Genomic DNA, 12,648 nt, shown 5'->3' with positions numbered 1-12,648 from the left:
GAATTTCCTAAAAAGATTCATTTTGTTGTTATGTAAGGGAGACCGGGGAAGATTTTTTTTTACAAGAGTGGAAAATCTTTCAAAGACGCGCTGAGATGGAATTGGAGGCATTGTCGGATGTTCACCGACTCTCCAGGGCACCAATCCTAAGATCATAACTATTCGGAATAATGCACACCGGAGTCACGATTAAATAGGGAAAAAGGCTTGAGAAATTTTAGTAGATGAAATTACTGATTAAAAAAAAACTAAAATGTATTAGACTACATGTCCAACATTTACAATAAAATAGTGAACAGTCAATTACAACCATAAACTTCAACACACTCAGAATGATAATATGCAAAATTAATTTATAGTAAATGTGAAACTCACCTTTTATATTTACGTTTCTAATTCATTTCATTTTCTTTCTTCATAAAATTTCATGCCAGTTTAATCTCAACTATCCTAAGGAACTTACAACTTGGTGGAAAGGATTCTAGTTTCTTCATTAAATTCTAAAAGCAAAATCCATATTAGTTATCCAATTTATCAAAATAATTGTATATAATAGTTAACGTGTATAAAAGTTAACTCGTGCTAACGAAACGTCAGAAAATAATTCCAACAAATGTTGACCTATAAACATGAACAAACATATATTGTAATTAGTCTTTTAAAAACACACAGTCGATATGATAATATGCAAAATTAGTTTATAGTACATGTAAAACAAACCTTTATTAGTTACATTTCATTCATTTCATTTCCTTTCTTTGTAAAATGTCATGCCAGTTTAATTTTTTATTTGTTCTAAGAACTTACAACTTAATGAAGAAGCATCTTGGATTCTTGGGCCAATGCTAAAAGCAAAAAATCAGTATTGGTTATTTAATATGTTAATATTGTTATGCCATTAAAAGCACTATTATAAATATATACATGGTTTATTATGAATAACTGTGCAAAGAATAACGGAACAACTCAAAACGCCATTTTATCTCTCCTGATAAACACACCACCTCTATGACATCGAAGAGTTGTGGGTTGCAAACTGGGTGGACCATAATATTGCTAACAATATAATGTTAACCACTCTTTAAAAGATTATTTAAATCTTGCAATTTTGTATTAAAAATAATTTGATTTTACCAGAAGATGAAAATGAAGATGATCACGTAGATGATGGTATATATCTTTTAAAATAACTTTATAATAACAAGTTTTAAACAATTAATTTTCAGGCTTATTTGACAATTTATCAGAAGTTGGAGGAATAAATCCTGAATTGGCAGCTGATAAAGCAATCCGTAACCGTTTAATCACAGCTAGATTTCAAACTAGTTAAAGAGCTTCGCTGGGTCAAGTGTTTTGAATTAAAAGATAAAATAAAAAAGTTTATAAGAAACGTAACTTTTCAGTTGCACCCCAAGGATTTCAAAAAAATTAAATGTAAATAAAATAATAAACTATGCTTATATAACAAAATTTAATAAATAATATAAAAAAAATGAAATTCCGAAAATAAATTTTAACAAAAATAGTAACAAAAACAAATAGTCATCGATACTGCGCCAATTTATTTATGGCTTCCGCCATGTGGTCCAGTGCCACAGCAGTCTATGACAACGCCTGGGCCATTTGGATTAAGGCCTGTGCATTTGACGCTGAGGATGTATTCAAGGCACCCACAATATTCTCCAAAGCCTCCATCTTTTGTTGATGATTTCTCTCCTTCATCTCTATTTTTTTTAAAATATTGAGTATATTTTTCGTATGCATCATATGTGGAACTTTTTTGCTTTTTACTCCTTAAACGTTGTAAGGGTTGGCGCGGCACGTCCGGAGCTGACAAAGGCCCTAGCACGTCAGGAAAAAGCGGGGGGTCCGACGTACCCGGAGGAAATTCTAATTTGACGACTGGGAGGGGGATATTTGCCACTCCTTCTATCGCAGAGGGCTTAATCAGACCGGCAATGTCTGCCTTAAACCGGTTAAGGCCGCAAATTTTCGCCTGCCCCCTCCCGTTTTTGAAAGTTCCTTTCTCTGTGTGGCGAGTTTAGTTTTAGTTCTTGCTGTTATGTCGGACCACGTCTGTCATAATAAATAAATTGATAGTAAAAGTTGTGTTTTAATGTTCACTTTATACACTAACCTTCCTTCACCCCTGTTAAGTCTTTTCGGGCCCCGTCATCCCGTTAAGAATAGCTATGGCTTTCACCTAAAATACAAACATTATTATAATTTGATATGTGATGGTAGGTTACGTTAGTCTCATGCACAAATTCATTTTAGAGAAAAAATCGATATCAGTTTGAAGGTTCAATTTCGGTTCAATAGATGCAGTAATTTCAATTGAGACTTTACCAATACCGTATCAACTTTGGTTGATCCCACTAACAAAATTCCAGCTCTAAAAAATGTATTCCAAATGATCTTGCAACAATATATTTGCCTACAAATAGTTAAAAATTCATAAAGCATAATCAAAAATAATTAATCTCATCTCACGTGATACGCATGCGTTTTCTCGGAAGCAGTTCCAGACCAAACGTGAACGGTCTGAGCTGCGTTCCAAGAACTGAACATGAAACTGGAAAGACCACCAGAAAATATACCAAGCTGCAGAAACACAAAACCCTCAAAGTAAGGAAGGGTAACAAAGTTAAATTGTTACTTGCGGTGAAAATTTCTTGAAAAAAGCCATCTTTGTCCATCATGACACCTTTGCGATTCCGTTTTTCAATTCTTGGTGCATTACACGAGAGTGTTTTCATGAAGTTTCTAGTTAAAGCAGTCGACATTCCTCTTGGCGATAACGTAGAGTAGTTGTTCAGTTTGTTGTCGCTTCAGATGATTCTCATCAATTTCTCTTTAAACTCAAGATTCTCATCGGCCAACAAGAGTTTGCAGTGCATATTATTTGATTTCAAATCCAGGATGTTTAGAATATAAATATTCCAACAACTTTTTAATCATTTCATTTGAGGGATTGGACAAAAGAATAAAATTAGTTGAAATAGTTCTGCATCTTGTTTCGTGTTTCTTGTCCAACTGAAAGAAGGTTATTCTGCGGCTTTCAGAACAAATTTATTCTAAAAAGATTTGTCTAATGCATGGAAGAATTAGAACGTCCATAATCTAAATTGTTTAATAGTTTCTTCCACATCATGGAGAACCTAAAAATGACAATATATAATTGTATAATTTTATTTATATTACATATTTTTTTCTCACTTTAGATTTAGAAGTCAAAATGAGAATGATGCTCTCTTTGACTTTAGCTGGGATATTTATGTTTTTATTGTAATTGTTTAAAAGGTCATCATGACATCATGATTTGGTTGGAAACAAATGGGCAAAGCCCATAAATATCTTTTATTTTGATCGATACTCTGTTCATTATCAAATATCAATATTTTGTTGTGAATTTGAATCAACAGTTTGAATGAAACCCACATCATACATATGTAAACTAAAAATATAACACATTGTTAATGTTAAGGCCAAAATGCCTTAGGTATACAAGAATTGTATTTAGTTTGGTGTTAGGCAACCCATTTTATGTTTATGCGCACGGAAGAGGCGCAAGAGGTGACTCTGGCAGTGTGCAATAGAGAGTTGACCTGTAGACATGTGTGCGAGGTGCGCGTGTTTTACATGTAATCTTTTGTTAAGCAAATAAATCCGTTAAGTGTAAGCAAATCTGTGTGTCTCAGTATCAACGACCCAACCAAAAAGAAAATACAGTCCATATTAGAAGCCAGAACACAACATTTTGGTCCATTCGAGTCCAGATTTGGTTTTACACGCCACGTGGTCTCGACGATTTCGGATTTTGTGCATGGAATAGCCGACTCCAGAAGTATGCTGATTCTATAGTGCTGTAAGTTAGGAGTACAGCAGTGTTAGAATAGTACCAGCAAGACGATAATCTCGCCAGTCTGTGAGTTATCATCATTTATTTCATCAGTCGTGACGTCACAAGCAAGCGTCCCGGGGAAGCGCAGAGACGGGCATTGTGAAGTACGCCACGTTCGGAACGCGCGCCAAATTTGAAAGGCGTGAACTGTATCACGTGAGTTTACCTTTCCTATTCTTTGAATACTTTTTTTTGAATTGCTACGATGTCGGAAAGTCAAGAGCTTAAGAAATTAAAAATTAAGCGTGGGAATATTAAAGGAGGTTATCGCGTTTGATAATTTTTTATGATTCGATTGATTTACAAAATGTAACAGGGGAAATCGCATCCCAATTAAGGCTTAGATTAGAGCGACTTAATAATAGTTTGGACGAATTTTATAGTGTAAATTCTGAAATAGCGTTTCTTGACGATACAAGTGATGAAACCGAAGTTTTGGTTTTTGAAAACACGTTTTATGATATTTCTTCAAAAATAGAACAGGTAGTTTCTGATTACAACAATTCTATCTCATCAATAAGTTCTTTGGTGCCAGTAACTAGCGGAGAGACTTTGCAGAGGGTAAAATTGCCGATTATTGAATTGTCTACTTTTGGGGGAAAATATTGTCAATGGTTAGAGTTCCGAGATGCATTCAGGGCTCTAGTTAATAATAATAATTCAATTTCCAGTATACAAAAATTCTATTATCTAAAATCGTGTATACAGGGTGATGCTGCGCAAGTTATTGAATCGATTGAAGTTACGGATAATAATTATCACCTTGCATGGGAGCTTTTAGAGGAACGGTTCGAAAATAAGCGGTTAATTATTCACAACCACGTGAAGGCGCTTTTCGATCAATTATGCATTGCAAAAGAATCGCATGTGCAACTGATGTCACTTTTGGACTCAATTACAAAAAATTTGCGCTCACTAAAGTCGTTAGGTGAACCAATTGATAAATGGGACACGCTAATCATTTATATTGTTACACATAAGTTAGACGTTACTACGCGCCGTGAATGAGAATCTTATGAGTGTCAAACCAAAATTCCTAGCATGGAAGACTTAAATAAATTTTTAAAACATCGTTGTGAGATTCTTGAAAAACTTGAAATTAATAAAAGTAGTACCTCTCAATCCAGTGATAAGCAAAAAGAACACCTTCGACATAAAAATCAAGCGTCGGGTTCTTTTCTTAATACAACGGTTACGTGTTATTGTTGTAAAGAGTCTCATACCATTTATAAATGCAAGGATTTCTTAAAATTGTCAATTAAAGAGAGGATTGAGAAGATCAAAAAGCTTAAGGTTTGTTTGAATTGTTTTCGTTCCGGACATTATTCAACGGAATGTTCAAGAGTTGGTTGTCGCACGTGTAATAAAAAACACAATTCTTTGCTTCACTTAAATAGCGAGGCTACTGCAACACCAACAGAAAATGCAAGTGTTACAGCATCAAGTTTTGCAGGTTCACAGGTACTTCTATCAACTGCAATTGTTGAAGTTACCAATATACAGGGTGTTCCCCACAAATGTCGAGCTCTACTTGACAGTGGATCTCAAAGTAATTTCATTAGTACGGAATGTCTTAAGAAATTGAGATTACCAATTAATCCAACTAGTTTCACAGTCATGGGAGTTGGTGAGAAAATTGCGAATATAAAGAATTTCGCGAATATAAACATTAAGTCATGTTATACTGATTATAAAAAGATTCTTCCGTGTCTGGTTTTGGATACAATCACTAGTAATTTGCCATCAGTATCATTTGATGTGAATAAATTTCAAATTCCTAATGTTGAATTGGCTGACCCCACTTTCTTTAAGAGCAGTCCAATTGATCTATTATTTGGAGCAAATGTTTTTTGGGACATATCACGTAACAAACAAATACGATTGGGATCAGATATGCCAATTTTGTCTAAAACTGCGTTCGGATGGGTAGCTGCTGCAAATGTCAACGTTAAACCCAACGATAAAGTTTCGTATTCAAAGTCGTTTTTCAACTTTGATTTAACAACTTCACAATTGGACGAGCAATTGTCAAAGTTTTGGCAAATAGAAGAACCAAAAGACACTTCTTATTTTTCGGATTCAGATCGATTTTGCGAAAATCATTTTATGGATAATTACACCAGATTACCGGATGGCCGATTTCAGGTTTCGATGCCGTTAAAGTCTAATTATTCCGATTTGGGCAATTTTCGTGAGCAGGCTTTAGAACGTTTTTATAAATATGATAAAAGACATCCTTTAATTTTGCCTCAGCATCACACTGTTACGAGATTGATCATTGAAAGAGAGCACAAACGTTTACTCCATTATGGTCCGTCATTATTGTTAAGTTCCATTCGCGAAAGGTTTTGGCCTATTAATGGACGTAATTTGTGTAAGAAAATTGTAAGAAATTGTATTCAATGTTTCAAAGCGAATCCTGCACCGATTAATTACATAATGGGTAATTTACCCGCTGCAAGAATAACTCAATGCGTACCATTTTATAATACAGGTATTGATTTTGCTGGACCTTTTTTAATAAAAGACCGAAAAACTCGCGGTGCCAAGCTTTTAAAAACCTATGTTTGCTTGATGATTTGTTTAAGTACAAAGGCTATTCATTTAGAGGTTGTTTCTGATTTAACTACTGATGAGTTTTTGGCGGCTTTGCGACGATTTATTGCTAGAAGAGGCAAATTACTACTGATAATGGTCTCAATTTTGTTGGAGCAAATAACTATTTGAAAGAAATTTCAATATTTTTAAAAAGTAATTCGAAAGGAATCGCTGCTTCGTTGTCGGAAGATAGTATTCAATAGAAATTCATTCCAAGTCGTTCGCCTAATTTTGGTTCTATTTGGGAGACAGGGGTTAAAAGTATGAAGTTTCATATGAAAAGAATAATAGGTAATTGTCATTTAACTTTCGAAGATTTTACCACCGTAGTAGTTCAAATAGAAGGTATTCTAAATTCCCGTCCTTTGTGTCCCTTGTCTTCACATCCTGATGATTCTGGTGCCTTGACCCCGGGACATTTTTTAATTGGCAAGCCAATATCAGCAATACCTGAACATGATTTGGCGAAGATTCCCGAGAATCGGTTGAACAGGTTCCAACTTTTACAACGTCTAATCCAACACACGCAGGACAACCTGCCACCGTTGCATTGGCAATTGGGCCGAGTCACCAAGCTGCATCCTGGTCCCGATGATGTGATACGCGTTGTGAGTGTTGTGATAAAAGGCAAAGAAACTAAACGAGCAGTGTCTAAGATCTGTGTACTACCGATACCGGACAATGCGGTGGAAGAATGACGTTTTTTGTTAGTCTAAGTTTATTTTAAGTTGAAAGTGCTTGCACTTGTCAAGGCGGCCGGTATGTTAAGGCCAAAATGTCTTAGGTATACAAGAATTGTATTTAGTCTGGTATTAGGCAACCCATTTTATGTTTATGTGCACGGAAGAGGCGCAAGAGGTGACTCTGGCAGTGTGCATTAGAGAGTCGGCTTGTAGACATGTGTGCGAGGTGCACGTGTTTTACATGTAATCTTTTGTTAAGCAAATAAATCCGTTAAGTGTAAGCAAATCTGTGTGTCTCAGTATCAACGACCCAACCAAAAAGAAAATACAGTCCACATTAGAAGCCAGAACACAACAGTTAATTAATACGATAAGACTTATTAAAACTTTCAGTATATTTTTATTCACCTTATGATCAAGAGCTTTGGTGATTTCCGCTTTACTGGCTCTTCTTCTAGAGTTAATAAGTATTATAAAGCTTCTGACTGATTTTAATTCTTCCAAAGCTTCATTCTTTAAACTATTCCTTAATTCGTTCACTAGAACGGGAAAACTTTGAACATCTTTGTTATCTTCCTCCTTGTCCGTTAGAAGATACTCCTGACTGTAAAATATACCACTAGAAGTAACGATTACTATTTCTAAATCATCCTAGTGAAATACTGCGACCAAATAGACTTAAAATTTGTCCCGCCTTAACAAAATTACCCAAATCTTTCGCTGAAACGAACATTTGATGGCTCTCCCTAGAAGTCATCGATTTTATAATATTGTTCATAAGATCCAAATTATATTTCGTATATCCAAATGATTTTATAACTGTTTCTAAAATTGAGTCAGGATTGTAAATGTAGGATTAATCTAGAGATATACAGACTTGTTTGGTCAAATTTGAGATGTTTGAGAAATATTTTGCAGTACATTCTCCTGAAGCGTCAGTTTCACGCATTTCCACATCCAATATTTGAAACAAGCAATATTTGTAACAAAATTTTCAATATAAAAAAGAAAGAATTACATGGAACAAATCAGCAACTCCTTTTTTAAGATTGACTACTGATGCCTCAGCATAGAGATAAGGTTTATTGGACAACTTCTCCAACTTGGAAGCGTGTGGTACAAATCCATCTGGTGCAGGTGCTTTCCTTGACTTAATATTAAGATTTGGTTCTTTAATCTAAAAATTAAATATTTGAAGAAACATATAAACATATTTAAGGAGTACATACTTCTATCTGTAATATCTTGCTGTTGCCCAACATTCTTGCTATTACCATCCTTTTCGTTCATCAGAACCGTGGAGTGTGGTTTGTAGCTCAAAGCTTCCCCAGTTTCGAAAAAATTAAGTTTCACGTTGTGTCCAGCAGCGGAAGATAATGAAACGGAACCGTAACACATGCCTTGTCCTAGTCACAGGTCAACTTCGTAGTTATCGGCTTGATTGATTAGGGAGAATCTTTATTGTGCAGCAAGTTACTAATCTACAACATAAATAACAGAAATCTGTACATGAGAATAATTAATTTACGAAAATATATTGTTTCTAAATAAACAAGAATAACAATAAAATTATTGCAAATTTCGATATGCTGAAAACAGAATCACCGACAACGCTTGGAAAGATTTAAACTAAGCAAATATACTGCATATCTAAATAGTAATTGCACTACTTGAACGCTCGAATGGAGGGCGAAACGATACCATTCAGGAAACGGACCTTCTGTGAACTGATTATTTTTGTTAGACACGTTCGGCACCTTTGGACTCGGCAACTCAGAACGCAACTGCCGTGAATCCAGATGCTTATATCAACCGCCAAGTAAACAGTGTTCTTATATCATTATATAAACTTGGAAATATGAAATTCGGTGCGAATCCCCAACATTGTTGTTGATATATAATTTGAAATTAATATATAAATATATAAATCACGAATTTCACATATTTCTTATTCACACATATTTTTATTATTGAAATTAATTTTAGAATGTAACATTTCTATTAATCAGACCTATTTTCAAAATCTGATTTCAAACCCAACCACTGCTGCCGCCAGGCTGTCTAATTAGAACTTATCGGTACCGTGACCAAGACTCCGGGTCAGGACTTCAAACCAATAGGGGACCGAAAATCTAGCGCCCAATCTTACCTTAACCAAGTAGAATATTATAACAGTTTTCGAAGGTTCGGACAGTGTGAAAATAAAACTGACACTAACTTAAACTAAAACTCTATTTACAATATTTACACTTAGTCAGACAGTCTGACTGACTCTTGTGGCTATTTATGTCTAACGCTCATGGCTGCCAGTCTGAGTCAGACTGTCTGACTGACTCTTCTGGTTATTTATGTCTAACACTCATGGCTGCCAGTTTGAGTCAGACTCAGTGTGGCCATTCAGCAAACCGGGTTTTTCGGGTCTAAGACGATTTTGGAGTGTTCGTTTTCGTTCATCACGTTCGGTTTCCGAATCGAAACGCGACTGCCGTGGATACGCATGCTGTTTTTAGTATTAGTTTTTTCCAATTTTATATTTATCTGCAAAGCCTTTTAAATAAGATTTGCGGTCGGCATTAATTGACGACCTTGTATTATTAGAACAAAATTTTGGAGTCGGTGTGAATATAGTACATTTTTGTTTCAATAAAATTATGAAATTAACAATATAACTACAATTATAAAAAAAACAATGATAATAATGTAATAAACAATCAATATTTATTTATGGTTAAATTAATTGTAAAAATATATTATATAATTATTAAAATAATCTTATACAATAAAATAATTCTGAGAGAAATACTATGATTTTGATTTCAAACACAAATGTGTTAATTAACTACCCGTTTTGTTAATATTAATATTGTTCACCGTACAAATTGTTCATTAAATTCTAAATTATTTAATACAAATGTATATTTAATTTAACTATTAAAAATAATTATATAGTAGGAACAGTATTGCAGATATCATATTATGCGTTTTTAGGACTATAAAAAAGGACAAACATTTATTTTATATCTAAAGTGTGGAAAATAATATTCAATTATAAAATTACTAATCAATTTTAAACATTGGTACTTTTTAGAATAAATTTGGTATAGATTTTATTAATTTCACAGCACGACTCGTTCATAATAACAATTTAGTTCAGGTTAATGAAAACCAAAGGAGAAATTTTCTTTTATATTTGAAGAACTTCAAATTATTTACTGAATTATTAAGTTTGTTTAATTGAATTGATTTCAAATGTTAATATTAAAAAAATATGTTGATTAAAAATAAATGTTGTATTTAATTTAAATATTAAACGAAAACTTTAAATTAATTTGAACCATACAATATAATTAAATATAATTATTTAACTGTTTTAATAAAGAATCATTTTATAACTTGAAATAATTTACTTTTATTATAGTGGAAATGGAATACATAAAGGTAAAATTATAATATTTATAATATTTTATTTTACTGATGGAATATTCTCCATATAGACCTTAATTTAGCACGCTTTTAAACACTTGTTTTGAAAGTACTATGTTGGGGTAAGATGGCAAAGTGCTTTGAAAATTGGTTCACATAAAAAATTGTGTCAATCTTTATGGAGAATATTTTGAAAAACAAGAAACAATTAAATTTTGTTCATATACGTGTATCTCGGCACTGATCGAACATCCAAATGTATCTTCTGGCAGTCTTAACTATCACATTTGTCCAATAATTTAATAGTATTTGTACTTTGATGTATTTGCAATATAAATATTCCGAATACTACATTTGTGTACAAACTTATAATAAATATTTAATTTTACATTTTTTGTGCTATTTAGGTCTAAGATAGTTTTATTATTAAATTAAATATCATGTAAGACTTAGTTTTAATCCTAATATTAAGGTACATAGTAATATTATTGTGTTTTACTTTACTTTCAATTAATATTGTTAGTAATAAACAATAATTATTATAATGTACTTAAATTTTACTCAAGATATAAAAATATAATTTCAATCTTTATATACCATTTTATTGTTGAAGTAAATTAATCTTTATTAACGTATAATAGATAATTTATGTATAAATTAACGAATGTTTTATGGTTTTTACTTTCTTAAGACATAGTTTTTATTATGAACAATTCAAACAATTCGTCAAATTATATATCAACAACAATGTTGAAGATTTGCATCGAGTTCCATATATTCAAGTTTGTGTAACGCTATAAGAAACAGACAAAACTCTTGTTTTCTTCGATGCTAATTTATTATAAACATGTGGGTCCAAGCAGTTCCGTTCCGATTCAGAAACCGAACCGTGCCGAGTCCAAAGGTACCGAACGTGTCTCACGAAAATATCAGTTCAGAGGGGTACGGTTTGCTGAATGGCCACACTGGTCAGACTGCCTGACTGACTCTTGTGGTTATTAATGTCTAACGCTAATGGCTGTCAATCTGAGTCAGACTGACTGACTCTTGTGATTATTTATGTCTAACGCTCATGGCTGTCACTCTAAATCGGACTGTGTGGCACAAAACCATCTGGTGCAGGTGCTTTCCTTAACTTAATATTATATTTTATTTCTTTAATCTAAAAATTAAATATTTGAAGAAACATATAAACATATTTAAGGAGTACATACGTTACATATCTGTAACATCTTGCTGTTGCCGTTGCTCCAGAGTGTCGTGACAACCACGTCACCATCCACGAAGAACCCAACATTCTTGCTATTACCATCCTTTTCGTTCAGGAGAATCGTGGAGTGTGGTTTGTAGCTCAAAGCTTTCCTAGTTTCGAAAGGATTAAGTTCACGTTGTGTACAGCAGCGGAAGATAATGAAATGAAGCCGTAACACATGCCTAGTCTTAATAACAGGTCAACTTCGGAAATTTCGGCTTGATTGGTGAGGGAGAATCTTCATTGTGCAGCAAGTTACTAATCTACAACAAAAACAAAAACAGAAATCTGTACATGAGAAAAACTATTTTACGAAATCATATTGTTTGTAAATAAACAAGAATAACAATAAAATGATCCTACCTAGATTTTGATTAAGTATTCGCACGTCCTAACTACTTGAACGCTCGAACGGAAGAGAGCGAAATCCTACCATTCAGCAAACTGACTTTCTGTGAACTGGTTATTTCGTTAGACACGTTCGGCACCTTTGGACTCGGCAACTAGAAACGCAACTGTTCTTATAGCATTACATAAACTTGGAAATATGAAATTCAGTGCGAATCCCCAACATTGTTGTTGATATATAATTTGAAATCTATATATCTATACATATAAATAAAATTGGAGTGTAACATTCTGTTGTTTCCATTTGGAGCTATTCACTAGTCCCTCCATGATAGACCCTGTTGCCTAAGTAACATGGACAATCATAATTTGTTTGAAATCAAGTAACCAGTAAACAATACGTGTTAATCTAGGCATCGGGATAAATACAAATTAAGAAA

The 12,648-nt window shown here is 33.4% G+C and overlaps 1 long non-coding RNA gene across 5 annotated transcripts; it reads right to left on the bottom strand.

The window, feature by feature from the left end:
- Positions 1–294: 294 nt before the first annotated feature.
- Positions 295–12,489, bottom strand: LOC126266407 (uncharacterized). Of its 5 annotated transcripts, none has more exons than XR_007548791.1 (8): positions 11,823–12,489; positions 8,415–8,641; positions 7,594–8,362; positions 3,220–3,457; positions 2,494–3,161; positions 2,138–2,437; positions 721–2,076; positions 295–500 (listed from the first exon to the last, which is right to left on the bottom strand). It is a non-coding gene; the product is annotated as an uncharacterized LOC126266407 (long non-coding RNA). The 5 variants fall into 5 exon arrangements; XR_007548790.1 differs by having other exon boundaries at positions 721–2,437; positions 2,494–2,604; positions 2,660–3,161; XR_007548792.1 differs by having other exon boundaries at positions 296–500; positions 721–2,437; positions 11,823–12,123; positions 12,224–12,489.
- Positions 12,490–12,648: the final 159 nt, after the last annotated feature.

This window comes from Aethina tumida, chromosome 8 (assembly GCF_024364675.1).
Source record: "Aethina tumida isolate Nest 87 chromosome 8, icAetTumi1.1, whole genome shotgun sequence".
Lineage (NCBI taxonomy): Eukaryota > Metazoa > Arthropoda > Insecta > Coleoptera > Nitidulidae > Aethina > Aethina tumida.
Note: the sequence above shows the minus strand (reverse complement) of the source record. Positions and strands in the feature narration are given on the sequence as shown.